Genomic DNA, 26,046 nt, shown 5'->3' with positions numbered 1-26,046 from the left:
TGCTTCCTCCTGGTCTCCCATGCAGGTGCAGGGCCATCCTCCAACTGCCTTCCCGGGCCACAGCTGAGAGCTGGACTGGAAGAGGAGCAACCGGGACAGAATCCGGCGCCCCAACTGGGACTAGAACCCAGGGTGCCGGCTCCACAGGTGGAGGATTAGCCAAGTGAGCCGTGGCGCCAGCCAGTTTTTGTTTTAACTATAGAATATGTCTTATTGCATTGTGTTGCCTTAGGACTTAATTCCCAGTGTAAATATCTGGTTTTTTGTATATTGCAGTTATGGTAAGCATATTTGCTTATAACGCCATATATATGAATTGATTGTTAATATAGTGAACTTAATTAGCTATCATACTTTTTCTTTGAGAAAGGATCGAATGCCATGTAATTTGAATGGGATGGACCATCACAACAGAAATTAAGAAAAGCCTGGTTTTAATTATATGTAGAACTGATAAGAAGACCCTGGTTTTCCTGATGACACTCTTAGAGGGAACAGCTTTTTTTTTAGATTTTATCTATTTATTTGAGAGGTAGAGTTACAGACAGAGAGAAGGAGACACACGGAGAGAGAAAGAGATTTTCCATCCGCTGGTTCACTCCCCAAATGGCCACAATGGCTGGAGCTGAACCAATTTGCAGCCAGAAGCTAGGAGTTTCTTCTGGGTCTCCCCTGAGAGTGCGGGGACCTAAGCACTTGGACCACGTTCTACTGCTTTCCCAGGCCATGGCAGACAGCTGCGTCGGAAGAGGAGCAGCAGGGACAGGAACAGGCACCATAGGGGGAGGCTTAGCCTACTAGGCTACAGCACTAGCCCAGGGAATGGCTTTTAAATGCAAAGAAACTCAAGAGATTTGTGTTCCATTTATGTAAAATCATAATAGTTACTGATAGTTCCTTGCTCCAATTATATTTAAAATACTCAGTACATATTTTATCACTCAATTCTTTCATACTTCTCTATGTATACATTTTATTATTCTTCTCTCGCTCTCTATTTTTAAAAAATTCTCTGAAATTTGACTGATTTCCCATTTCAAGGCAGTATCATCTGATTTTGAGAGAGCAGTTGTATTTTAGAAACATCAGATGGTTTAATTTTTAAAATTTTTAAAAATTATTTTAAAAATAAAAATGTGATTTTTATTAATTTCTGCAGAGAAGGTGGGGTGGGGGAGTGAGAGTGAGTGAGAGAGATCTTCCATCTGAATAATCTCCCCAAATTAACTCATGGGTCCAGGCTGGGATACACCAAAGCCAGAGCTTAGGACTCCATCCAGGTCTCCCACATGGGTTGCAGGACCCTAAGCACTTGAGTGACCTACTGCTGCTTTACCAGGCATATTAGCAGGTAGCTGGATTAGAAGCAGAGCAGCTGGGACTTGAACCAGTGCTGCAGCTTAATCCATTGGAACACAGCACTGGCCCCAGAAGAGTACATTCTTTATCTTAAACTGATATGTTGTGATTAAATGGAAATAAGGACTAAATTAGTATTGTGACTATTTCAAAATAATTATACTACCACGTGTTGAAATTTTTAAAAATGAATTTATTAGGTAAAACAAAATTAGTATATAATAATTGAGGTCATGGATACTTGATAATCTTCAAAAACTTATGTAGATCTAAGATATCTCTTGCTTTAGTTTCTGCAGTTCTGAAATTCTAGGAATGGTGTATGCATTTTAAAGGGATTTAAGCCTATTTCATTGCAAATATGGTAACTTTTTTTTTTTTTGACAGGCAGAGTGGACAGTGAGAGAGAGAGACAGAGAGAAAGGTCTTCCTTTGCCGTTGGTTCACCCTCCAATGGCCGCCGCGGCCGGCGCGCTGCGGCCGGCGCACCGCGCTGATCCGATGGCAGGAGCCAGGAGCCAGGTGCTTTTCCTGGTCTCCCATGGGGTGCAGGGCCCAAGCACTTGGGCCATCCTCCACTGCACTCCCTGGCCACAGCAGAGAGCTGGCCTGGAAGAGGGGCAACCGGGACAGAATCCGGCGCCCCAACCGGGACTAGAACCCGGTGTGCCGGCGCCGCAAGGCAGAGGATTAGCCTAGTGAGCCACGGCGCCGGCCTGGTAACATTTTAAAAGAAATCTTATTTCCATGGAGTTGATCAAATAGTTGAGAATGGATTTTCATTTGTTTCTAGTATGTTTTTAGATGGTTTAGAACATCTCTATAAGACATAAATTAATTCACATTGTGTGGTCTGTTTATAGTCCACTTACTGAATTTTTTGCATTCATTTGTGTACGAATGTTCTTATTAATATGTGAGATTGTTCATATATATATGTGTGTGTGTCTTATATTACCTTCAATTTAAAAAAATACACATTTCCATGCACACTATTTGATTAAAATTTAAAAATAGATGAATCATCTGATATTTCTAACTCAACTTTGACTTATCTATTGTCATTGCATTTTCAGAGATCAATAATGAGATTTTATAGTTCTTTTGATTCTATTTCTATATTTTAAATCATAAGGATGTGTGTGTGTGTGTGTGTGTGTGTATGTTTGGAAGTAAGAAATTGACACTTGCATTTATTTATAAGAAATAAACTCCAGCTGCTATCAGCTGTGTTAAGGTCATATGAGTATTTATCCTATGAATCTGTAGGAGAAACTAATCTTAAAATGGCATAGAGAATTGCTGCTATCTTGCTTTCCATTTCCTGCTAATGCAACAAGAGCACATTAGACATATATTTAGTCCTGAGTTCTCCTAATGCACATGTTGTTCCATGTCATGAAGCCATAGCTTTCAACAGGAGTAGGTACTTTAGAAATGAGTTATACTACTAGAGATCTGAATCACTCTCAAGAGAGTTTTATTTTGGGAATTTTATGCAACTCTATGAATATCTAATTTCTTTGGCTTATGTTGACCACATTGTATTTCTTTTTTTTATTTATATTAGCGTGATCAGATATATTTCTTAATGTAGATTATCATTTTGAGTTTGATGAAAATGACTTCTAAATTTTCAATATAAAAATATTTCAGTAAGTATTTAACAATTATAATATGTTTACATTTTGATAAATTTGAGAGACTAATTTTAAGCATATGCTATTGATAGATCATTAAAAACCATATTATTAATAAGATATTTATTTAAATTAAAGAAAAATAGAAAGATAACATTGGTCAGTACTTAGGTGTGATTATCAAGATTTTAAAAAATTTGCACCATAACTTAACTATTATATCATTTGATTCAAACTAGCATACATGAAATTGATGTTCAGCTTGGTATTTTATAAACATATATTCAAACACTGATAATGGGAGATTAAAAATAAAACACCTTTTTGAGACTGATGTAGGGAAGCATAATTTGATTTCTACCTCTTAGGAGCTTTCAGCCAAACCTGAAAATTAAACTGACATGAGATAGGTCAACAGGAGAAGAGCACATAAATTTATTTAATGTAAGTTGTACATAGCATGGGAGATTTCCTAAGGAAATGAAGACTCAAAGATACATTGGAGTAAATTGTTAAAATGTGAGAAGGCAAATGACCTTGTTAGTTAGGCTAGTTAATTGGGTAGCAAAGTGACTGGCAAAATAATGGTTAGTCTAGCAGGGTTTGTTTTGTACAGATCTCCCTCAGCCTCAATTTCCTGTTCTTGATGATAACAATGTTATTTTCCTTCTGATATAGGGAGGACATCTTTCACTAGGGAATTTCATCTCCTGCTTTTAAGAAACAGAATGAAGGTCAGAATGATCTTCTTGCACCTGCTATTTTTCAAATGCCTTAGCTCAAAATAATTCTTATGCCAAAGTGGCATATTTTGGAGTGATATGTTCTGAACTCCTTCATTACATTAGATTTCAAAGTAAGAAAAGAGAGAATATAACTCTTAAAGTGATGCTTCTGAATCTTAAAATCACTAACAGAAATTATAAAGTAGGCTTTTCTTGAATGATGTTAAGAAGTACTAACCATTGCATTTTTTCCTAACAACTCATCGATAATCATATAATCATACCTAAAATATCAATATCTTTAATCCTTGGAAATTTGCCTATATATTTTAAACTAAAACTAAAGAATAATGTTTTACTAAATCAACTGAAATTTTAAAAGTAAGAGAGTATTCAAGCACATTAAGTGAATCATGGCACTTACACTATCCTAGGAACACATTTTGCTCCCCTAGTTCTTCTAATAATTATAATAATAATAATTTCCTGTTTATTGATGTTGAAATACAAAATAAGTATAATGTTTAGAAATGTTTAGATATAGTTTTATTTAATGAAATAATCAAAGGTATGACATATATTTTCATAACATCTTTGTGCACTTCTTGGGGTATTAAAGACTCATTTTTTAGAAAGCTTTTATTTAGTAAATATAAATTTCATAGGTACAGCTTTTGGAAATTAGCAGTTCTTACCCCCATACCCGCCCTCCCACCCCCAAACCGTCCCACCTCCTACTCCCTCCCCCATCCCATTCTTCGTTAAGATTCATTTTTAATTATCTTTATATACAGAAGACCAACTCTATACTAAGTAAAGATTTCAACAGTTTGCACCCACACAGACACACAAAGTATAAAGTACTGTTTGAAGACAAGTTTTACCATTAATTCTCATAGTACAACTCATTAAGGACAGAGGTCCTACATGTGCAGCAAGTGTACAGTGACTCCTGTTTTTGATTTAACAATTGAAAGTCTTATTTATGACGTCAGTGATCACCCCAGGCTCTTGTCATGAGCTGCCAAAGCTATGGAAGCCTTTGAGTTCAAAAACTCTGACCTTATTTAGACAAGACCATAATCAAAGTGGAAGTTCTCTCCTCCCTTTGGACAAAAGTACATCCTTCTTTGATGGCCCCTTCTTTGCACTGGGATCTTACTCAGAAAGATCCTTTGTGCAGATCATTTTTTTTCCACAGTGTTTTGGCTTTCTATGCCTGAAATGCTTTCATGGGCTTTTCAACCAGATTTGAATGCCTTAAGGGCTGATTCTGAGGCCAGAGTGCTGTTTAGGGCATTTGCCAATCTATGAGTCTGCTATGTGGCCTGTAAAAGACTCATTTTTGTATTTTTTATTTTTGTCTTCAAAAAATGAGTCCTAGAACTGCATGTTTTCCTGGTTGTTTCTTTTATTTCAATATGTATTTTACAAATAATATTAATTCAACTCTTTTAAAATGCATATACCAGATTCCAAGCATCTAAAGATTATCATCAACTGAATAATGTACAAAATCATTTTACCCTTTCCCTCCTATATCACTTCGTCAGGTTTTCACATTGTAAATCCAATTTCTTAATCCCTTTCTTTAATACAAAGACAGTCTATCCACTGCTTCTCAGAGAATACTCACTCCTTGATTCCAGATAATTGCTCTTAAGATGACTGCTATCCCAAAGATCTTTACCAGTGAAGAGTCTTTTATTTCCTCTTAATAAATGAATGCTATGTGGAAAAAGTTCTGATTTCTGTAGTACAGTCTGTGACTTTGTTTAGCATATATAAATTGTAAAGATATTATACCCACAAAATATAGCAGGCAATATTTTATGATTATTATTATCTCCAGATCTCTAAAATTTCTATCATATTTCTTTTTTTAACTTTTATTTAATGAATATAAATTTCCAAAGTACGGCTTATGGTTTACAATGGCTTCCCCCCCATAACGTCCCTCCCACCCGCAACCCTCCCCTTTCCCACTCCCTCTCCCCTTCCATTCACATGAGGATTCATTTTCGATTCTCTTTATATACAGAAGATCAGTTTAGCATACATTAAGTAAAGATTTCAACAGTTTGCTCCCACACAGAAACATAAAGTGAAAAATAATAGATGATTTTTTAACTGATGATGAAATCAGATCAGACCTATTGTCATGTTTAATCCCAGTGAGAGTCAAGTTGGGAATTGATAATTTCTTTTTTTTTTTTTTTTTACAGAAGATCAGTTTAGTATACATTAAGTAAAGATTTCAACAGTTTGCACCCCCATAGAAACACAAAGTGAAATATACTGTTTGAGTACTTGTTATAGCATTAAGTCTCAATGTACAGCACATTAAGGACAGAGATCCTACATGAGGAGTAAGTGCACAGTGACTCCTGTTGTTGACTTTACAAATTGACACTCCTGTTTATGGCATCAGTAATCTCCCTATGCACCAGTCATGTGTTGTGTTTCCAAGGCTATGGAAGCCTTTTGAGTTCACCGACTCTTATCTTGTTTAGACAAGGTCATAGTCAAAGTGGAAGTTGTCTCCTCCCTTCAGAGAAAGGTACCTCCTTCTTTGAAGACCTGTTCTTTCTACTGGGATCTCACTCACAGAGATCTTTCATTTAGTTGTTGTTGTTGTTGTTTTTTTTTTTTTTTTTTTTTTTTTTTTTTTTTTTTTTTTTGCCAGAGTGTCTTGGCTTTCCATGCCTGAAATACTCTCATGGGCTTTTCAGCCAGATCAGAATGCCTTTAGGGCTGATTCTGAGGCCAGAGTGCTGTTTAGGACATCCGCCATTCTATGAGTCTGCTGAGTATCTCGCTTCCCATGTTGGATCACTCTCCCCTTTATTTATTCTATCGGTTAGTATTAGCAGGTACTAGACTTGTTTATATGCTCCCTTTGACTCTTAGTCCTTTCATTATGATCAATTGTGAACTGAAATTGATCACTTGGACTAGTGAGATGGCATTGGTACATGCCACCTTGATGGGATTAAATTGGAGTCCCCTGGTATGTTTCTAACTCTACCATTTGGGGCAAGTCAGCTTGAGCATGTCCCAAATTGTACATCTAAATTTCTATCATATTTCAAAATAATATGTTTTAGTGCTTTCTACTTACAGCTTGACAATTATTGTTAAATGACCATCACATAGAATCAATGTAATGGTACCCAGCAATTATATAGACTATTCCTTGAATAACTGAAAATATTTTTAGGATTATCAAGTCCTAATATTACTTAAGATAGTAGTATTTTGAAAAAAAAAGATTCTGAACATTTTTCCAAATCTTAATGTAAAACATGTATGACTCACTAGTCTATGACATAAGGGCTGGGAATTAGAATTGGTGTTTTTTTGGAAAATGCAATCAGCTAATGTTTAAAATTGGAAAGAATGCTACAGTTGATGATATTACAACACTGTTATTCTAGAAATAAGTAACAGCATTTTTTTTTCTTTTTGGAAAAAGGAATACTACAACCAGAAATAACCAAGTGCTATTTCTTTTACTGATAGACAGTATGGTGGACTCCTAACATTTGTTTCCATTTTGACATCAGCCCTTTCAAAATATTTTGCCAGTCAAGATTTCTCCTTCACTTAGCAACCACAGGCAACGAGGCAACTTATAATCCTTTACAGCTTCCTGATAGGAATATGACACAAAAGAATTAATTTAGCTCTATTGTTGAGAGATGAATTTGCTGTGTATTATTGCTACTGAATATTTTTGGTCTGATAGCTTCATGAAAATGCAAATCTTCAATCTATTCAACGTGTTTAGGTTAAATTAAGTTAGTTTTTATGTGATTCTAATATTGCTTAACTATGAAAATATTCAAATTTTGCTGTGGTAACAAAGCAAAATAATGACATCATTTTGAGACAATGACACAAGTAACTTAATGGTGAAAGGGTTAATTCTGAAGTTATGAGATGGTCATAACAATTAGGATAAATTCAAAATAAAGACAATTTATGGGGCCTGTGCTGTGGTGCAGTGGGTAACATTGCTGCCTGTGACACTGGGCATCCCATATGGGCACCAGTTCATATTCTGGCTTCTCTACTTCTGATACAGCTCTCTGATAATAACCTGGGAAAGCAGTAGAAGGTGTCTCAAGTGCTTGGGCCCCTGTTCCCATGTGGGAGACCCAGAAAAAGTTCCTGGCTCCTGGCTTTGGCCTGGTCCAGTGCTGGTTATTGCAGCCATCTGGAAAGTGAACCAGCAAATGGAAGCTCTCTCTCTCTCTCTTTCTCTCTCTCTCTCTTCTCTCTCTCTCTCTCTCTCTCATCTATCTCTCCTTCTCTCTCTGTAACTCTGAATTTCAAAATAAATAATTAATAGTTTAAAAAAAGATAATTGTTCAACTCACAATTGACTTCTTTTTTAAAAAATGTTATTTAAGTTGTATACAGGTTTCATGTATTTCATATATACAGTCAATTGACTTCTAAAAACAAGTTTAAAAACAAGTTTGAAATGCCTGCTTGTGGTCCATTTGATCATTTGATGAAAGAGATCCTACTTTGATCTAAATAATAGCAAAATATATTGAGATATATAAATATAAAAATATTACCTAAGACTCAGTAGGGTAGGGAAGGGCCAAAAGGAGATATCTTGAAAGTACAGATACACACACACATACACATTTCTTTTCAAAAATAAAATATTTCAATATTTCTTGATTCCTTCCTGGGGTTATTTGAAAAACAACCTTTAAAAAGACATATTAAAAGTCACTTAAACATACTAAAACCTAAAAGTGAAAATATTATTTTACTACATGACACTAATAAAATTGTTTAAAATAGTAATTTAAATAAACAAATGAATTTAATTCTTAAGAATATAAATTAATAGAATGATTTGAAAATAAATGAAGTAAACTCTTAAAAATATTCATGCTTAATTTAAATGTAATCATCCCAAATATTTAGAAGCTTTTAAATTTAAATTTTATTTTTAAAGAGTTTTGCTATGCCAATGTTTTTTGAAGAAAATCACATCTAAGTTGGCTTACTTATAGATAACAAAAAAATCACTAATATACTTTACACCAACAACTTCAAGGTAGTTACTAATAATTCGGTTTGATGGCCCCCATTAGAAAATGTTATAAATATTTCATACAATTTAAATATGGATAACATACTATCTGAATTATGCTTCATAGGGGGTGATATGGATTATCATTTTTTTAAAGGCAGAGTTACAGATAGAAATCTTACATCTGCTGGCCCACTCTCCAAATGGCCAGGCCAAAACCAGGAGCCAGGAGTTTCTTCTGGGTCTCCTACATGGGTGCAGGGGCCCAAGCACTTGGGCCATCTTCCACTGCTTTCCTAGGCCCATTAGCAAGGGAGCCGGATTGGAAGTGGAGCAGCCGGGACTGCATATGGGATGCAGCCTCTGCAGGCCAGGGCTTAACCCACAAAGCCACAGCATTGGCCCCAAATTATCATTTTAAATTCCCATTCAGTTGCATTCCAAAGTCATTGTTAAATGTGAACAATGTACTACAATCCATGTTAAGTGCAAGGGACAGAAACATGAATAAATACTTTCATGGTCTCTGCCCTTCAAAGCAACAATGACTTTGGAATGCAACAACAAATTGAATCAATTAACAAACTGGAAATGTAACATTACAAACAAATTATGCTGTTTCCACATTAACAGTGGTTATATTGACTGTTAGACCTGGAGTCATTATATTTACTCAGAGGATTATAAAGAAAGGTGCACAACACTGGAGGCTTCTAAACGTTAAACTCTTTTAGCAGGAATACTCTCTGTAAGCAAAATTCACTCTAGCAATAGCTACTAATTAAAATGAATAAAAAGTGAATTGATAAAACTATGTAAGTAAGCAAATGTGGTGACATGAAAATGTGAAAATAGGGCCCGCCATTGTGGCATAGTGGGTTAAGCCTCTGCCTGTGATGCCTATATCCCCTGTGGGTGCCAGTTTGAGACCCAGCTATCCTCTTCTGATCCAGCTCCCTACTAATGCACCTGAGAAAGCAGTGGAAGATAGCACAAGAGCTTGGGCCCCGGCATACACGTAGGAAACCTGGAAGATGATCCTGGCTCTAGGCTTTGGGCTGGTCCAGCCCTGGCCTTTAAGGCCATTTGGAGAGTGAACCAGCAGATGGAAGACCTCTCTCTCTCTCTGTGTTTCTCCCTCTCTGTAACTGACTTTCAAATAAATAAATAAATAAATCTTTTTTAAAATAAATTTTAAAAATGTGAAACTATACAAAGTGTTCAAAGATAATTAATCTACTTTCCTAAGAGTGAATATATTCATGCTTCAGAATTAGTCTTTTTTTTTAAATGTACCCTTACAATTCTTGAGTATTATGGAACTTACTCAGTAGATAACAAACAGTAATCATGATTTCTCTGGCGAATACAATCCATTTTTGATATACAAAATGAGTATATGAGCAATAGAAATTGCAGAAATGCTACCATTAATGCTTTCAGATGTCTTGGAATGGCTAATACTTTATTGTTAAAATGATATTCTTTTGTGTACATCCATTTTTTGATAAGAAAAATGATTAAAGTATGAGACATTTAAACTGTTAGTGGAGCACAACCACTTTTTTATTTAAAAGGCATAAAGAGAGAGAATGAGACAGAGAGATAAATTTTCCATCCACATGTTCACTCCCAAAATGCCCACAATAGCTAGAGCTGGACCAGGCTAAAGCCAGAACTTGGGAATTCAATCTGAGTCTCCCACACTGGGGGTAGGGAACCTAGTACTTGAGCCATCCCTTGCCACCTCCCAGGGTGTACATTAGCAGGAAACTGGAACCAGAAGCAGAGTTGGATCATGAACCAAGGGACTGGAACCCATAGAGTCCTATATGGGGTATAGGTGTCCTCAAAAGTCTTAACCTCTGTGCCAAATAACCAGCCCAGTTTGAGACTTTTTATTTTGTATTTCTTTCTTTTTTTTTTTTTTTTTTTTTTTTTTTTACAGGCAGAGTGGATAGTGAGAGAGAGAGACAGAGAGAAAGGTCTTCCTTTTGTCATTGGTTCACCCTCCAATGGCCACCGTGGCCGGCGCGCTGTGGCTGGCGCACCGCGCTGATCCGATGGCAGGAGCCAGGTGCTTCTCCTGGTCTCCCATGGGGTGCAGGGCCCAAGCACTTGGGCCATCCTCCACTGCACTCCCGGGCCACAGCAGAGGGCTGGCTTGGAAGAGGGGCAACCGGGACAGAATCCGGTGCCCCGACCGGGACTAGAACCCGGTGTGCCGGCGCCGCTAGGTGGAGCCGCGGCGCCGGCTATTTTGTATTTCTTTTAAGATTTATTTATTTATTTGAAAGTCAGAGTTACACGGAGAGAGGAGAGGCAGAGAGAGAGGTCTTCCATTCACTGGTTCACTCCCCAATTGGCAGCAACGGCCAGAGCTGCGCTGATCCAAGGCAGGAGCCAGGAGCTTCTTCCCAGTCTCCCATGTGGATGCAGGGGCCTAAGGACTTGGGCCATCATCTACTGCTTTCCCAGGCCATAGCAGAGAGCTGGATCGGAAGTGGAGCAGCCGGGTCTCAAACCGGTACGCATATGGGATGCCGGCAATTCAGGCCAGGGCGTTAACCTGTTGCGCCACATCGCTGGTCCCAAACGCAATGCTCTTTATTTTTATTTATTTATTTATTCATTTTTTGATAGGCAGAGTGGATAGCGAGACAGAGAGACAGAGAGAAAGGTCTTCCTTTGCCGTTGGTTCACCCTCCAATGGCCGCCGCAGCCGGCGCACTGTGGCCGGCGCACCATGCTGATCCGATGGCAGGAGCCAGGTGCTTCTCCTGGTCTCCCATGGGGTGCAGGGCCCAAGTACTTGGGTCATCCTCCACTGTACTCCCTGGTCACAGCAGAGAGCTGGCCTGGAAGAGGGGCAACCAGGACAGAATCCGGTGCCCCGACCGGGACTAGAACCCGGTGTGCCAGCGCCACAAGGCAGAGGATTAGCCTAGTGAGCTGTGGCGCCGGCCAATCATGCTCTTTATTTATTTATTTTTTATTTTTTTAATTTTTTTTTAACTTTTATTTAATGAATATAGATTTCCAAAGTACAGCTTATGGATTACATTGTCCCCCCCCCCCCCCAATGACTTCCCTCCCACCCACAACCCTCCCCTTTCCCGCTCTCTCTCTGTGGGGAGCAACTCGGACTAGACTAAGTTACTGGAATTAAGACTTATTCTATGCATCTGCTCTCCCACAATATGGCGCTGAGAAGGGAGAAACAGCTACACAGCTGCCTCCAGTTCAACCAATAAACTGTAGGACTTACTCCTGATTGGAGGAGAGCAGCGTACTCGGCGTGTGGGTAGCAGAGTTGGGATTGGTGGAAGAGGACTATAAAGGAGGAGAGAGACAACATGCACCAGGAACATCTAAGGGGAACATCTATCTGAAGGAACACCTGTGCAGCCCCTGAGAGAGCCGGCCGGCGGTGTGCCGCTCCCCTGCGGAAGTGGGGAATGTGGCAGGGGGAACCGCCCTTCCACGGAGGTGGAAGGGTCGGTAGCCAACCCGGGAAGAACCAGCAGCAAACCCGGGAAGGGCCGAGCAGACGAAAGAACAACGCAGGGTCCTGTGTCGTTCCTCCACGAAGACGGGGAGCGACACTCTCCCCTTCCATTCACATCAAGATTCATTTTCAATTTTCTTTATATACAGAAGATCAGTTTAGCATACATTAAGTAAAGATTTCAACAGTTTGCACCCACATAGAAACACAAAGTGAAAAATACTGTTTGAGTACTTGTTATAGCATTAAGTCTCAATGTACAGCACATTAAGGACAGAGATCCTACATGAGGAGTAAGTGCACAGTGACTCCTGTTGTTGACTTTACAAATTGACACTCCTGTTTATGGCATCAGTAATCTCCCTATGCTCCAGTCATGTGTTGTGTTTCCAAGGCTATGGGAAGCCTTTTGAGTTCACCGACTCTTATCTTATTTAGACAAGTCCCTGCTCAAAGTGGAAGTTGTCTCCTCCCTTCAGAGAAAGGTACCTCCTTCTTTGAAGACCTGTTCTTTCCACTGGGATCTCACAGAGATCTTTCATTTAGGTTTTTTTTTTTTTTTTTTTTTGCCAGAGTGTCTTGGATTTCCATGCCTGAAATACTCTCATTACTCTCATGGGCTTTTCAGCCAGATCTGAATGCCTTTAGGGCTGATTCTGAGGCCAGAGTGCTGTTTAGGACATCCATCATTCTAGATGCCTTATCCGTTAGGCCACGTGATCTCTGCTTTGTATTTTCACTAGGAGTTATCTTGGCTTATTCATATCTCAGTGAGTATTGAGGTAACAGATGTGATTAAACAGAATTTTGTGGCAAAATGAGATTTGTAGTGCATAAAAATTATGAAATAATTATTTTTAGAAATTTTTCTAGTAAGAGATTATCATGAATTAGAATTCCATTAATTTAATGTGGGCAATTTATTTTAAATCCCAGGTCAATAAAGCCTAGTTAGAATATATTTATAAAACTTAAATCATTATGCTTCCTTTACTCATAAAATAAAGTTCTCTAAATTTGCAAGCAAAGGGCCATGTCTTAGTCCATACAGGCTAATGTAACCAAATACCCTACACTAGGTGGTTTGTTTATAAACAGCATAAATTTGTTTTTCATAGTTCTAGAGGCTTAGAAATTCTAGATTAAAGTACTGGCATCCAGTGCCTGGTGAGGGCTCTTTTCCTGGATCATAAACTCACCTTCTCACTGTCTCATCACATGGTAAAGGGAGAATGGTCTCTGGAATCCTTTTCTAATGGCACTAATTCCATTAAGCACAATCAGAGGCCCCACCTCCCTGTAATTTTTAGGGATTAGATTTCAACATATGTACGAATTTGGGGAGGACACAGACATTCACTCTACAGCATCTCATATGCTTCAAATCACTGGAGTCTTCCGTCAGACCTAATCAATCAGAACCTGAAGGTTCAAACTCAGAAAGCTGCATGAGTAACAAGTTAACCAGGTGATTTGTATGTAGCCAATGTTTTTAGAAATCACTGGATAGCTTACTTGTTACTGTAGCCAGCATTCAATTTTATCAAAATCACGTGTTTTTTTTTAATTTCCAAATATAATGAAAGGCACAAAAATGTTATTATAAAAGATTGAAATAATATGTTTAATATAAATATGTGAAATTCATTTGAAGGTTTTAGGCTTGGAGACTTCATCTTTCTATTAGTTTATATTCCCATCTTAAATTTAGAGGTTTTTTTTTAAAGAAATACATGTCAATAACATTTTATGATCAATGAAATAGTGCCGTATCGATCTAGTCCTGCGGCTACAGCATAACAATAATTTGTTATTTTAGAACTTTACTTTATCAATCACTTTGAGAGTATTTGTAATAGCATCTATGTGTGTGCACATATGGGTGTGTTTGTGTGTATGTGTGTGTGTGTGGTGTGTATAAGATGTGTAGGTGTGGTAGACAGTATGGTTGGATAAATGGATATTCACCCTAACGCTGCTTGCTACTACCTTTCATCACTGCCAAATGTTATTGCTGGAAGATGCAGCTATTTTAATTTACTCTTTGATTACCTATGGGGATTATAGAACTTCAAATATTTTTTTAAATGTGGGGAAGAGTTCAAAGGAAACACTGGTCTTTTCATCTCATATTAATTTCCAAGAAGTGACACATTTTACAAGACTAGCAGTTGTTTTTGATGTGCTGATGAATACTAGGTAAAGGAGATGAAAAAATATGTTTCATGTATTATAGAATGGGTCTAAAACAAACAGGTTACCAATGTCCACAGACTAAAACACTAAAGAAATTGCTAGCATACTAGCTGGTGTGTAAACTCTCCAACTTTTTAAATAAAATACTCTAATCATCATTATTTTTAAACTGCTATTTGTTCACCATCACATACTTTTTTTGTTGTGATTTCTGCTAACATTAAACAAGAGAATATTTTGATCAAAGTGTTTATGTAATTGATGACAATGCCAGTTCTTTTTCTCTTTTAGTGTATGCTACATAACCACTCCAATCTATATAATTCAAGCCAGAAACCATCTGTTGCTTGAATGACATTTGGTTTGTTTAAAATGCATCAATTAAACAGACATGTTGTGTAACTATAGTGATGGGCGAATTATTTTGCAAATAAAAAGAAGTGACACCAGAGGCAAAGAACTATTCAAAACAAAACTTGTAGCTTCTTTTATGGAAATAACTTTTCAAATCATTTAACAACTAGAAAAAGTTAACTATTGCCTCCATTCTAAAAATAAAATTGTTATTTGGATCATATGTGATCAATGAATCCATCGTTTCCCAAATCGATTTTGTCACAGACAATAGAGAGTTTTCAATAATTTAGGCCTGCCCTTGCAAATAATCTAATTATGCAGACAGATTTCATAAGTAAAAAAGAAAAGAGTTAGTAACATGGTAAAACTTCTGAAAGCTATGTCAAATTAGGATGAAATTTTTAGCTTAGAAAAGGAAGACTTGTACATGAGGCTTAACTATCTTCAAGGACTGGAAAACTTGTCATGTAGAAGAAGAATCACACGTATTCCATGTAGCTACAAAAAGCGGATCTATGGATAATTGGTAGAAATTTCTCCTTCTGTCATTGTTTTGATTTCTAGCAGCTAACAACCCGTCTAATACACTGTGAGCTGGAGAACCAGATAGCCAAGGTTTTTAAAGTTGAATACAGAAACAGAGTAAGGCAAATAGGATTCTGAGCATGAACTTTGTGATAAGGATTTAAGCAATTCACATTGCCTTTATCCCTCTCAGACTTCCTGGTATGTGGCTATTTTTTGGATAGTTGAGTCTTCCAGAAGAGAGCTTCTGGATAACTCATGGCTCATAAATTCAAATATAAGTCACTAAATATTGATGTGGTCAGCACCAAAGCCAATGCAGACATTTCTTCTATAGTTGTTTTTACTCATATTTGGATTTTTCATTGAGACCATGGCCTGCTTTTAGTTTTAATATTTGGTTTTAGTATTACTTAATAGCATTTTGGGATACATGCCAATTTCAAAGCATGTTAGTTTCAGTTCAGTCGTATTTTAATTGCTAGGCAAACATTTGCAACAATGCTATTTCATTTTCAAAGTTCACACAACTCTGATAATTGTCAATTTAACAATTTACAATCAACAGTATCCCTGAGAGAAAAGCTTCGTCCTCTCTACAAATAAGATTATTTCTTTTATGATTGAGCAGAAATGAATCACGATTCAAGGAAAGATGCCCTCCTTTAATGCCATGCAGTGTTTTAACGACCAAAGAATATGTCTGATTATGCTCCGCTGACCCTCCAATTTTTCAAGTATCATGAGAAATGTAATAGCCACATAGTCAGGCCTAAGAAGACACCTAATTTTGGGAAAACTGAGCATCATGATGAACTGCCTGTACATACTAGTAATATGTGATGGTACTAAAAATGGGGGGGAGAAAAGCCTTGAAGAGTCAAAATTTCAGAAACAGAATGCGAAAGGGAAAATGAGAAATGAGACAGACTATTCAAATTTTATGAAATAGAACAGAGTTGAAACAATTAAAGCAACTGATCTATCCCGCAAGATGATATGAATTGGAAAAGTGGGAGGTTTTATGACTACAAATTACAGGGTGAAATACTAAAGGCCTGCTATAAAATGAAAAAGGCCACAGTGTCATGTGGGAGATTTTGCACTGGGAATTACGATCTTCAAATGTGATATATGTGCTGGCCCTACAATGCAGATGCAAACCTTTGATACAGTTTTTATTTTCTCATTTTACTTTTTGATGAATTGAGTACTTATAAATTCATTTGCTAATAGACCATACCCATGGAAAAACAGAAATCCTCTGACATCCAGAATGAAGCTGTTGCTTATAATAGAATATAAGGATTCTGAAATTTAAAATATGCTTAAGTTTGATATTCAAAATGTTTTATATTACAAATCAAAAACATTCCTGCATATAGTAAACCTTAAAAAATGATAACCCTAGCAATGATTTCCCTTTCTAATTTCTTACTGTGAATCTAAGGAAGATTGGGTCAGGTTATATTTGAATGGAGCCATGGGGAGTGCAAGGTTATATGATAACTTTGAAAACTTTGACAAGTAATTCTAATGAGCTTTCTAGAGCATGATACTCAAGCACTTCATAATGAGAATCACAGGCTGGCCTATCTGCATGCCACCTCTCTGGTGCCAGATTAACCTTTCTAAAATGTCACTCGCATCATGTTATGGAAATGTAACGATATTCACCTGATGTTCACTATGGAATTATGCTTTCATGAGGTATAATGGGCACAAGAATGTTGGGAATTTGATATTTTAGGTATTTTGCCTCTAAGTGATTCATCTAAGTGACACCACTATAATTTGTTTACTTTTATTTGTATGTTCTGGAATTGTAATTGATTTGAGCAAAAAAAAAATAGGTATGTAGATTTTGGAGAGAAGCATCCAGTGCTTTTCTCTCAGCTATTGGCAGAAAATAACTAGGCAGCGTAGACATTTGTTCATAAAAAATTCAGGATTTATCTCCAACTCATAAAGTAACCATTACAGTCAACAGATTTGTTTTAATTTGTATGCCACAGCTTCCTTGAAGGGCTGCAGACAGATAAATTATGACATGGTCATTACCATAATAGCCCTTTTATATTGCACAGCAATCATCTTCAGCATATAAACAAAGAAAATTATTTATCTTTCGGAGAGAATGGAGGATTGATTTTCATGAAATAATTAATAATTCTATGTACTTTTATATTGGATAAGAAAAATACCTCCATAATTTGAATTTTCTATATTATGGACCTGAGCAGTGAAATGACACCAAAGATTAAAAACCCATATGTTAAAAAGTAGAGTGTTGGGGGAGGGAATCGGATATGGGCATCTGGCCTAGAGGTTAACATGCTGCTTAGAATGCCTGCATCCCTGTCAGAACGCCTGGGTTTGAGCTCTGGCTTTGCTCCTGATCCCAGCTGCCTGCTAATATACAGCCTTGAAGGCAGCAGGTGATAGCTGAAATTCTTGGATTGCTGCCACCTGAACTGAGTTCTCAGCTCCTTACTTCAGCGTAGCCCAGCTTTGGCTATTGCAGACATCTGGGGAATGAACCAGCAGATGGGAGCTCTCTTTCTCTTTCTGTGTCTCTCTGCCTCTCAAGTAAATACATACATACATACATACATACATACATAGTTTTTAAAAAGGTAAAGGATCAGTGAGTTAAACCAAGTTTCCAAAATTTACTACAAATGATTTGTAAATGCTAAAACTTTTGTTTTAGTTTGAGTTCTGTTCAAAGTATCACAGACTACAAAATTCAGCCTTAAACAGGAATCATTAAAGTAGCAAGAGGGAGAAAACAAGTAAGAGTTCTGATCTTATCAAGAGTTAAATTTTTGCACCCACATCACATATTGGAGTGGCTAGGTTCAAGTCCAGGCTCTGCTTCCAATTCAGCTTCATGCTAATGTGTACACTGGGAAGCAGTGGGTGATGGCTCCAGTTGTGGAGTCCCTGACACTCATGTGGGAGACCTAGATTGAGTTTCAAGTTCCTGGCTTCAGCCTAGCACCACTGACATTCAAGGAATGAACCAGTGAATAGATCTCGCGCTCTCTCTCCCCCATCCCCGACCCCTTTTTCAAATAAAAAAGATAAGTTATTTTCTGGAAGCTGTTAAAACAATTCTTTAACAACTAAGTTCTAATAGTTTCTTTTAAGACAATATTTTATGACAATGGACAACCTAATTAATCACACCATGTACATTCACACATGTGAATTAATTGAATATAAAAAGAATACATTTAATTGATGACATGTGATTGCCCAATATGGATAATAGAAATAGATAAATCAATATTTCAGACTGTAGACTTTAAAACTGGGAATTTCAAAAGAAAACAAATCTCTAATATGAGATTGAACATTAAACCATTTTAGCCCAATATGGATAATAGAAATAGATAAATCAATATTTCAGACTGTAGACTTTAAAACTGGGAATTGCAAAAGAAAACAAATCTCTAATATGAGATTGAACATTAAACCATTTTAGCATGATATAGAACGCTTTGTGATAAAACACAGCATGACCTACAGTTTAGGCATTTTGATAATTGCTAAAATTAACATAAACAATATGTCTTATATTTAAACCTGCAAAAATGTCAAATATATGACTGCATTTCAGGAACAAGGTGGTGGTGACGCTTAGAGGTGTTTCTTTGTGCATTCAGAAAGAGGTAAAAGCCAGTGAGTTGTGTTCACTAAAAGGAGTCCTTACCAACCCACTCATTCTCTCTTATTTAGCCGTAAGGGAATTCAATTTGCGAGTATGAGTAGGGTCGGTGTCACTCCCTTGCCCGCAAAGGAATGACGTTGCTCGCAGCTTATCGGTCTTCAGTAGACTTTTATTTAAACAGGATAGAAAAAGAAACATGAAGAGTTAAAATTGTATATGTGCGGGTGTAAAAAGTTGAGCTTAAGCTTACAGGTTTAAACCTTCCTGGTGCAGCTGTGAAAATAAGACAGAGTAAAGTAGCACCTTGACAGTAGGGACTCCATTTTGGAGCACTTGAGACTGCATTCTGGGAAAGCAACCCCCCCCGCCCCCCCCACCGTGAGACTCTGGTCTGAAACTATGATCTCAAATAGTCGGACAATAGCAGTGCACTACATCACCCTTGGCAACGCACAAAACCCCCCTAGCATGATTGCTCAAGCTTAAAAGTAGAAAGGTTGCACCTGGGTTACCTGGGCTAATAATGAAGATGTGATTTGTCTATGTCTTAAGATCATAATTGCTGATTGTAAGATTTTAGCAACCGCTTAGCAACCGTGTATTCTCTCCCTCCTCCCGATTTTGCGGTTTTTGCCTTTATAAACCCTATGCTGTAGTTCCTCACTGCTCCTCTGTCCTTGTCAGAGGGTCCCAACCCTTTGCTGGTTGCATGAGAGAAAAAGTCTCTTGGAGTCGTTCCTTGGGCGGTGGGCTTTTTTGGACCCTAACAAAACCCTTGAGCAAGGGGAGCTCCGAAAGAAAGGGGAAGCGCCCACACCATATCACAAACAGCTTATATAGTATAACATTGTTGAAGCATGTAAGCAAGCTTAGTCCATACTACAGTCCATGCGGCGGTGCTCCAATCGGGTGCCTGATCACGCACAGTCCATGCGCTCCTTGTCCAACCACAAAGGTGATCACGCGCCTTCATCCAATCAAGCTCCTGGTCACGTAGCAGGCGACTCGGGTGCTAACAACAAGCTTCCACCTGGTGTTTTCTCAGCCTTGGCCAGTGGGAAAAGAAGCACGGGAAGCCCCAAGGCCATAGTTGTTTTGACTCTAGCCTGGGGTTATGAAACGGTCCGGATATCACAGCTCAACAGAAACCATAAACATCCACACAGCAGTAACTAATGCCAATGGTCAGCAAGCCAAGCCTTAGCATGTGGGCCCATGGCCGGCTCATGGGTCCCCACAGGTCGGAGGTGAGTATATGGCTGGGTTAATTATAGATTTCTCTAGGGCATTCCTTTGCAACAACTTTAGTAAGCTACTGGCACAGATGTCCTGGGATGGGATATCTTTTTTTTTTTTTAAGGGAAAGGGTTTATTGGGAAAACCCAGCAGGCCAGAGGGAAGGGGCGAAGAAGGAAAAAGAGAGAGAAGGAGAGTGTAAGAGAGAGAGAGAGACAGGGAAGAGAGGAGCTAGCGAGGAGAGAAGAGAGACGAGAGGCGGAGAGGAGAGGAGAGAGAGCCACGTGTTCAGGATTAGGTCTTTTTGAAACTTTGCCAGGGGGCGGGCAGGGAAGCAGGAGCAGCAAATCCCATTAGGATGGGGGCGGAGCTTGACACTGGTGATTGGGCCATGTGGCCACCTGGCTTCCAGCAATGGCGGCGGGGGCGCCAAGTGTCAGGGTGTAGATCGCACCATAGATAAAACTGCGCCATTTTCCTAACATTCCCACCTTTTGTTTTTTATAAAGCAGGAGTTGTATGGGATTACATTAGTCCCAAAAGTCCAGGAGGGGTAGAGGGACGATGATTTATCTTTAGAGCTACTTCCTGCTGACATGGGGCGACTAGGTACTCTTCACTGGCATGGGGCGATGTCTCAAGCCGCTGTCTCCCGGGTAGGGAGCTGAGTATATCCCTGTAGCAGCATTTGGTTGACCGCCTGGTTGCTGAAGACCTTGGTTCGTTCCATTATCACCTGCTGTAAACACTTAAACAGACACTGTAGTATAAAAGACAGGGTGAGGCTAGCAATCAATGATCCTAAGAGTGGCATTAACCAGGTAATGAGAGGATTTCATGGAGGAGAGGAAATGAGGGGGGTCTCTGGACCCTTGTGAGGACTGTCTAAGCCACAAATAAGTTCTCCGATTGAGAGGCAAATAGAAACTGACAGAAGGGGCTTGATAATAATCAGGTGGGCTTTAAAGCCTTGTAAGTTATGAAGCCCAGACTCATCTATCTCTTCACATGGGGTACGTCCTAAGGGAGGTGTGAACCTCCTTGGGGAGGACACCCTGTTGACTTCCATTACCTACCTGGCCTGGGAGGTGCGCTGGCCAGGTAAAGGCAGGTGGCATCTCTAACAGGAAAATTACAGTTCTGCCTGCAATGTTATGGACCCTACTTGGCCATCCCCTCAGCAGTGGTGGTCACCTTGGAAGCTGGGCTGAGTGAGGGGCTTCTCAGCTTGGAGCCAGCAAGGTCTGGGGCTCTGACCTGGGCGTCCTTCAACTCCAGGGCAGTTCCGTTTCCAGTGACCCAACTCTTGGCTGGCAGAGCTGCCAGGGCTCTTCACAAGCTGACTTCTGCTGAAGCCCCAGATTTCCACATCAAAAACCAATGCAGTGGACTGGCCTGTTGGGTATCCTTGATGGCAGATCACTGTACAGAGCTGCCTTTAATAGGCCTGCCACCTATATTTACATTGCTTCTGATGCCTGGCTTTCTTTTCCTCCTGGTTTTTGTTAAAGCTGACCAAGGATGCAAGTTAAGGGGGTGCTCAAGTCCCAGCTCTAATCCTCGGTGGCCTAAGCTAGAAGTCTATAGTCACAGGCATGTTCTGGTAGTGGTTTTTCTGAGGTAGACATGCCCATCAGGAAAGCTATGTCCTTACTTTAAAACTTTTTTTTCCCTTTGGTCTGAAAGGGAGGCCTTGCCTGTTTACTGTGCCCATGGCAAAGTAAGTCTAGCTGTGTAATTATAACTTAAGCTTTCATTTTGGCTATGCTATTACAGAAAATGTTAGCCATCCCTTTTATAAAATATAAAGATCAAATTTTGCATCTTGGAGAGTCCTTCAGAATAGAATTAGTTTCCTACCACGAAGAGAATAGAGAATTGAAAGAACAAGTCGGGCTTAGAATAGAGAAATGAGGAAGCAAGTCCTAGATTGCTTACGGACAATAGCAATATCAAATGAAAAGTGATTTCAACCATTAGATAACTTAGGAAAACATTTACCAGGAGGTCCAATGCCTTCTATCAATTTTAAGAATACATGTATTTGGAAACATCTCTTAAATATCTAACATGGTGTAGCTTGTTTAACCAGCAAATTCAAGCACAAGCATATAAAACGTTTCTTTTTTCTTTCTACCAAAAAGTTTAAAACATATGATACAGAGATTAAGGTCACATGGATTAAAATGTATCTTTGATTAATTTTAGCAGTTTAAATTGATGAGAAATCTTTTATCTATAAGCCAATTAAAACAGAGTTCTTAATAAATTGTCCCATGCAGACATACAATATGTATACACATATAACATAATAGAACAATATAGCAGTTTCAATAATAGCTTTCTAAACTCTTTAACTGCTTTTTAATTTGCCAATTGATTTGAATTACTTTCTGCTCTTAGTAACCTCAGAGAACTGTACTTTCTCTCAGGTGGTACTTGTAATATGTTATTGGCTTCTTCTGTTTACAGAACCATCCCAAAGTACTGAATATAATAGAAGTGGCTGGAAAAAGTGCATCGGAGCCTATATAAAACTGTGGATGACAAAAGACTTTAAATAGCCATGTTTAAAATTATAAATACGTTAACCAACAAGAGGCACTTGCTTACTTCACACAGTATTTTTGAAAGCACCGTAGGATTTTACAAAGCATTTAACCCTTTTAGGCCTCTAGGGCTTTCTCATTAAAATGACCATCAGGTCTAGTAACACAAGATCAGTAGACTTTTTAACTTTCAGACATTTGTATCAGTAGCATTTTATATTATAGAAACTTTAAATTTAGCACCACTTCACATCTTGACAGTACTTCTAATATAGTCCAAATAGCCTGATTAGCTGGTGTCTGTCTCTACAAGATCAGAGACATGTATATGTCCTTCGATTTTTTCCAGTTGGGCCCAAACTGGAAAAACCAAAGTCCAAATTTACTGGAAATTTCAGAGTCTAAATTCTTTGGAACTTTGATTTTTTTGAATGCCTGTCAAGGATGCCAAGAAGGCTTAAAGTATCTGGTTGAAATAAGATCCCTTAACATCATGGCATAATATAGACCAAATTTGATCATTGTTACAAGGTTTTTTTTTTCAATTTTTTTTTCAAATGTTTTAGAATAAGCATATATTTCAAATAACCCATAGCTCTTAATAAAAACTCAGCTGTTTTAAACAATTAGAATTTAACAGAGACATCAAGAGAACATAATAGATTGCTTTAACTAATTGCTTTAACAGAGGATCAGATTCTAATTCTGTCATAGGGAAATAGATTAAAAGCTTTTGTATCCAAGATTTAACTTTCCTTACCAAGCGCTCATTTCGGGAAAATATCTCTTTTTTTACTAAGATTGCCTTGCTATTTTCCTCTGTAGGTAAGCAAGTGAACACAAAACTCCATTTCCCTTACATTAAAAAGTAGCCCCTACTTAATCTACATAACTCCTACTTCTATCGAATAAATACTTATATCAAATAAATGAAATATATATTTTTAAAAGATTTTTATTTATTTATTTGAAAGGCAGAGTTACACAAGAGAGAAGGAGAGGCAGAGAGAGAGGTCTTCCATCCACTGGTTCACTCCCCAGTTGACCGAAACAGCCAGAGCTGTGCCGATCCAAAGCCAGGAGCCAGGAGCTTCTTCCGGGTCTCCCCAGAAGAAGTGCAGGGGCCCAAGGACTTGGGCCATCTTCTACTGGGTTCCCAGGCCATAGCAGAGAGCTGGATGGGAAGTGGAGCAGCCAGGACAGAACCGGTGCCCATATGGAATGCCAGTTCTGCAGGTGGCAGCTTAGTCAACTATGCCACAGCACCGGGCCCCAACCTTTTTTTAAATGCATAAATGTCTGTCCACAATTTTGAGAATGATCAATTAATCATTTTCTAAAACCTTAGAATCATCTAATTTATCAGTCAGTAATTTTTTTTCTGTAAAAGAACAGGTAGTAATTATTTTAGGCTTTTTTTAAAGACTTATTTATTATTTACTTGAAAGTTATGCAGAGTTACACAGAGAGAGGAGAGGCAGAGAGAGAGCCAGAGGTCTTCCATCTGCTGGTTCACTCCTCAGATGGCCACAACAGTCGGAGCTGCGACGATCTGAAGCCAGGAGCCAAGAGCTTCTTACGGGTCTCCCATGTGGGTGCAGGGGCCCAAGGATTGGGCCATCTTCTACTGCTTTCCCAGGCCAAATCAGAGAGCTGGATCAGAAGTGAAGCAGTTGGGACACAAACCGGCGCCCATTTGGGATGCCGGCACTGCAGGCGGCACCTTTACCCACTACATCACAGCAGCGGCCTCATATTTTAGGCTTTGTGAGCCAGATGATATTATCTGTGTCTCCTTACTGATCCCTGAAATTATAGTGTAAAAGCAGACATAGACAATATGGAAGCAAACATACTGCCTGCATCAAAATAAAACTGTGCGGATGAGAGCCAGTGTTAGGTGCAGTGGGTTAAGCCTTAGTTTGCAATGCCAGCATCCCATATTGGGGTGCTGGTTTGAGTCCTGGCTACTCTGCTTCCAATCCAGTTTCCTGCTGATGTGCCTGGAAAAGCAGTGGATGATGGTCCAAGTAATTGGGTTCCTGCCACCCATGTGGTAGTGGGAGACACAGATGGAGTTCCAGGCTCCTGGCTTTGACACGGCTCATCCCTGGCAATTGCAGCCATTTAGAAGGTAAACTGATGTATGGAAGATGTCTCTCTCTCTCTCTCTCTCCCTCAGTCTCTGTCACTGTGCCTTTCAAACAAATAGAAAAAAAAAGAATACAATGCCTTATTTAGTACTTTTAAACTCTAAACCCTAAATAGTTAAACTTTTTCTAAACTTTCATGTAAGTTTACACTTGTTCCAGTGGCCCTCTAGTACATATCTTTATTTTTAATAATAGTGTGATTTGACAGGCTAGGTAATCTATGTGTTTCAAAGTCCTCTCACATGATTTAATGGTTGTTTGATCTATGAGTGGAAATTCAGGGATCAGTGAAGTATTTATTCTAATTATGTCTGTATAATGGAAATATCAGAAGATGACCTAAATTTTTTCTTACTCTTTTTACCATGGATTCAAGATACAAAGACTGACAGAGAGTAACGGATGAGGTAACCATGCCCCATCATGAGAAGAAGATATTTTAATTACATAATTTCCCTTAGCAAGGATTTAAATTCTTGAAGGTACATTGTAGTGCCCATATAGGATGTTGGTGTTGCAGGTGGTGATTTTACCTGCCTTGCCACAATGCCAGCCCCTATATGGATCTTTTAAATGATTATTGCTAATTTGCATCTTTTTTGCTGCCAGTAGTTTAGTGTCTTGACTCATCTATCATTACCCAGTGAACCATCCCTAATGTTTGGAAATATAAAACCATTTGTTTTTCTCATTTTTTAGTTCAAGAATTTGAGTAACGCACTAAAACAATAGCCATCTCTGTTTAACAATGACTGATGCCTCCATTAGGATTGCTCACATGTCTGGAGGTGGCTGGGATAATGCCAATGAAGCAGTAAGTTGAAATACTCATAATGATTCTTTACATATATATCTGGCACCTGAACTGGAGTGGCTGCAACAGCAGGAACTCTCTGGGCATTGTCCTCTCTTTTTCTTCAGTTTTTCCACAAGGCTAGCTCAAGATTCTTCACAGTATGCTGGTCTCCCAGTAGTAAGACTTCTTTCTGTATAGCTTGTTTTCCCCAGAGTCAGCAAGGCAGAAGCTGCCTGATTTGATTACACAGGATTTGCCCAGATCCAA

The 26,046-nt window shown here is 38.5% G+C and overlaps 1 protein-coding gene and 1 pseudogene across 6 annotated transcripts in view; one reads left to right on the top strand and one right to left on the bottom strand.

Moving 5' to 3' along the window:
* LOC127484939 (probable phosphoglycerate mutase 4) overlaps positions 1-23,601 on the bottom strand; it is a 33,359-nt pseudogene extending 9,758 nt beyond the window's left edge.
* The window catches only part of PCDH11X (protocadherin 11 X-linked), a 754,441-nt gene that overhangs the window by 501,828 nt on the left and 226,567 nt on the right, over positions 1-26,046 (top strand). The window lies entirely within an intron of this gene.

Source organism: Oryctolagus cuniculus, chromosome X (assembly GCF_964237555.1).
Source record: "Oryctolagus cuniculus chromosome X, mOryCun1.1, whole genome shotgun sequence".
Taxonomy (NCBI): domain Eukaryota; kingdom Metazoa; phylum Chordata; class Mammalia; order Lagomorpha; family Leporidae; genus Oryctolagus; species Oryctolagus cuniculus.
Note: the sequence above shows the minus strand (reverse complement) of the source record. Positions and strands in the feature narration are given on the sequence as shown.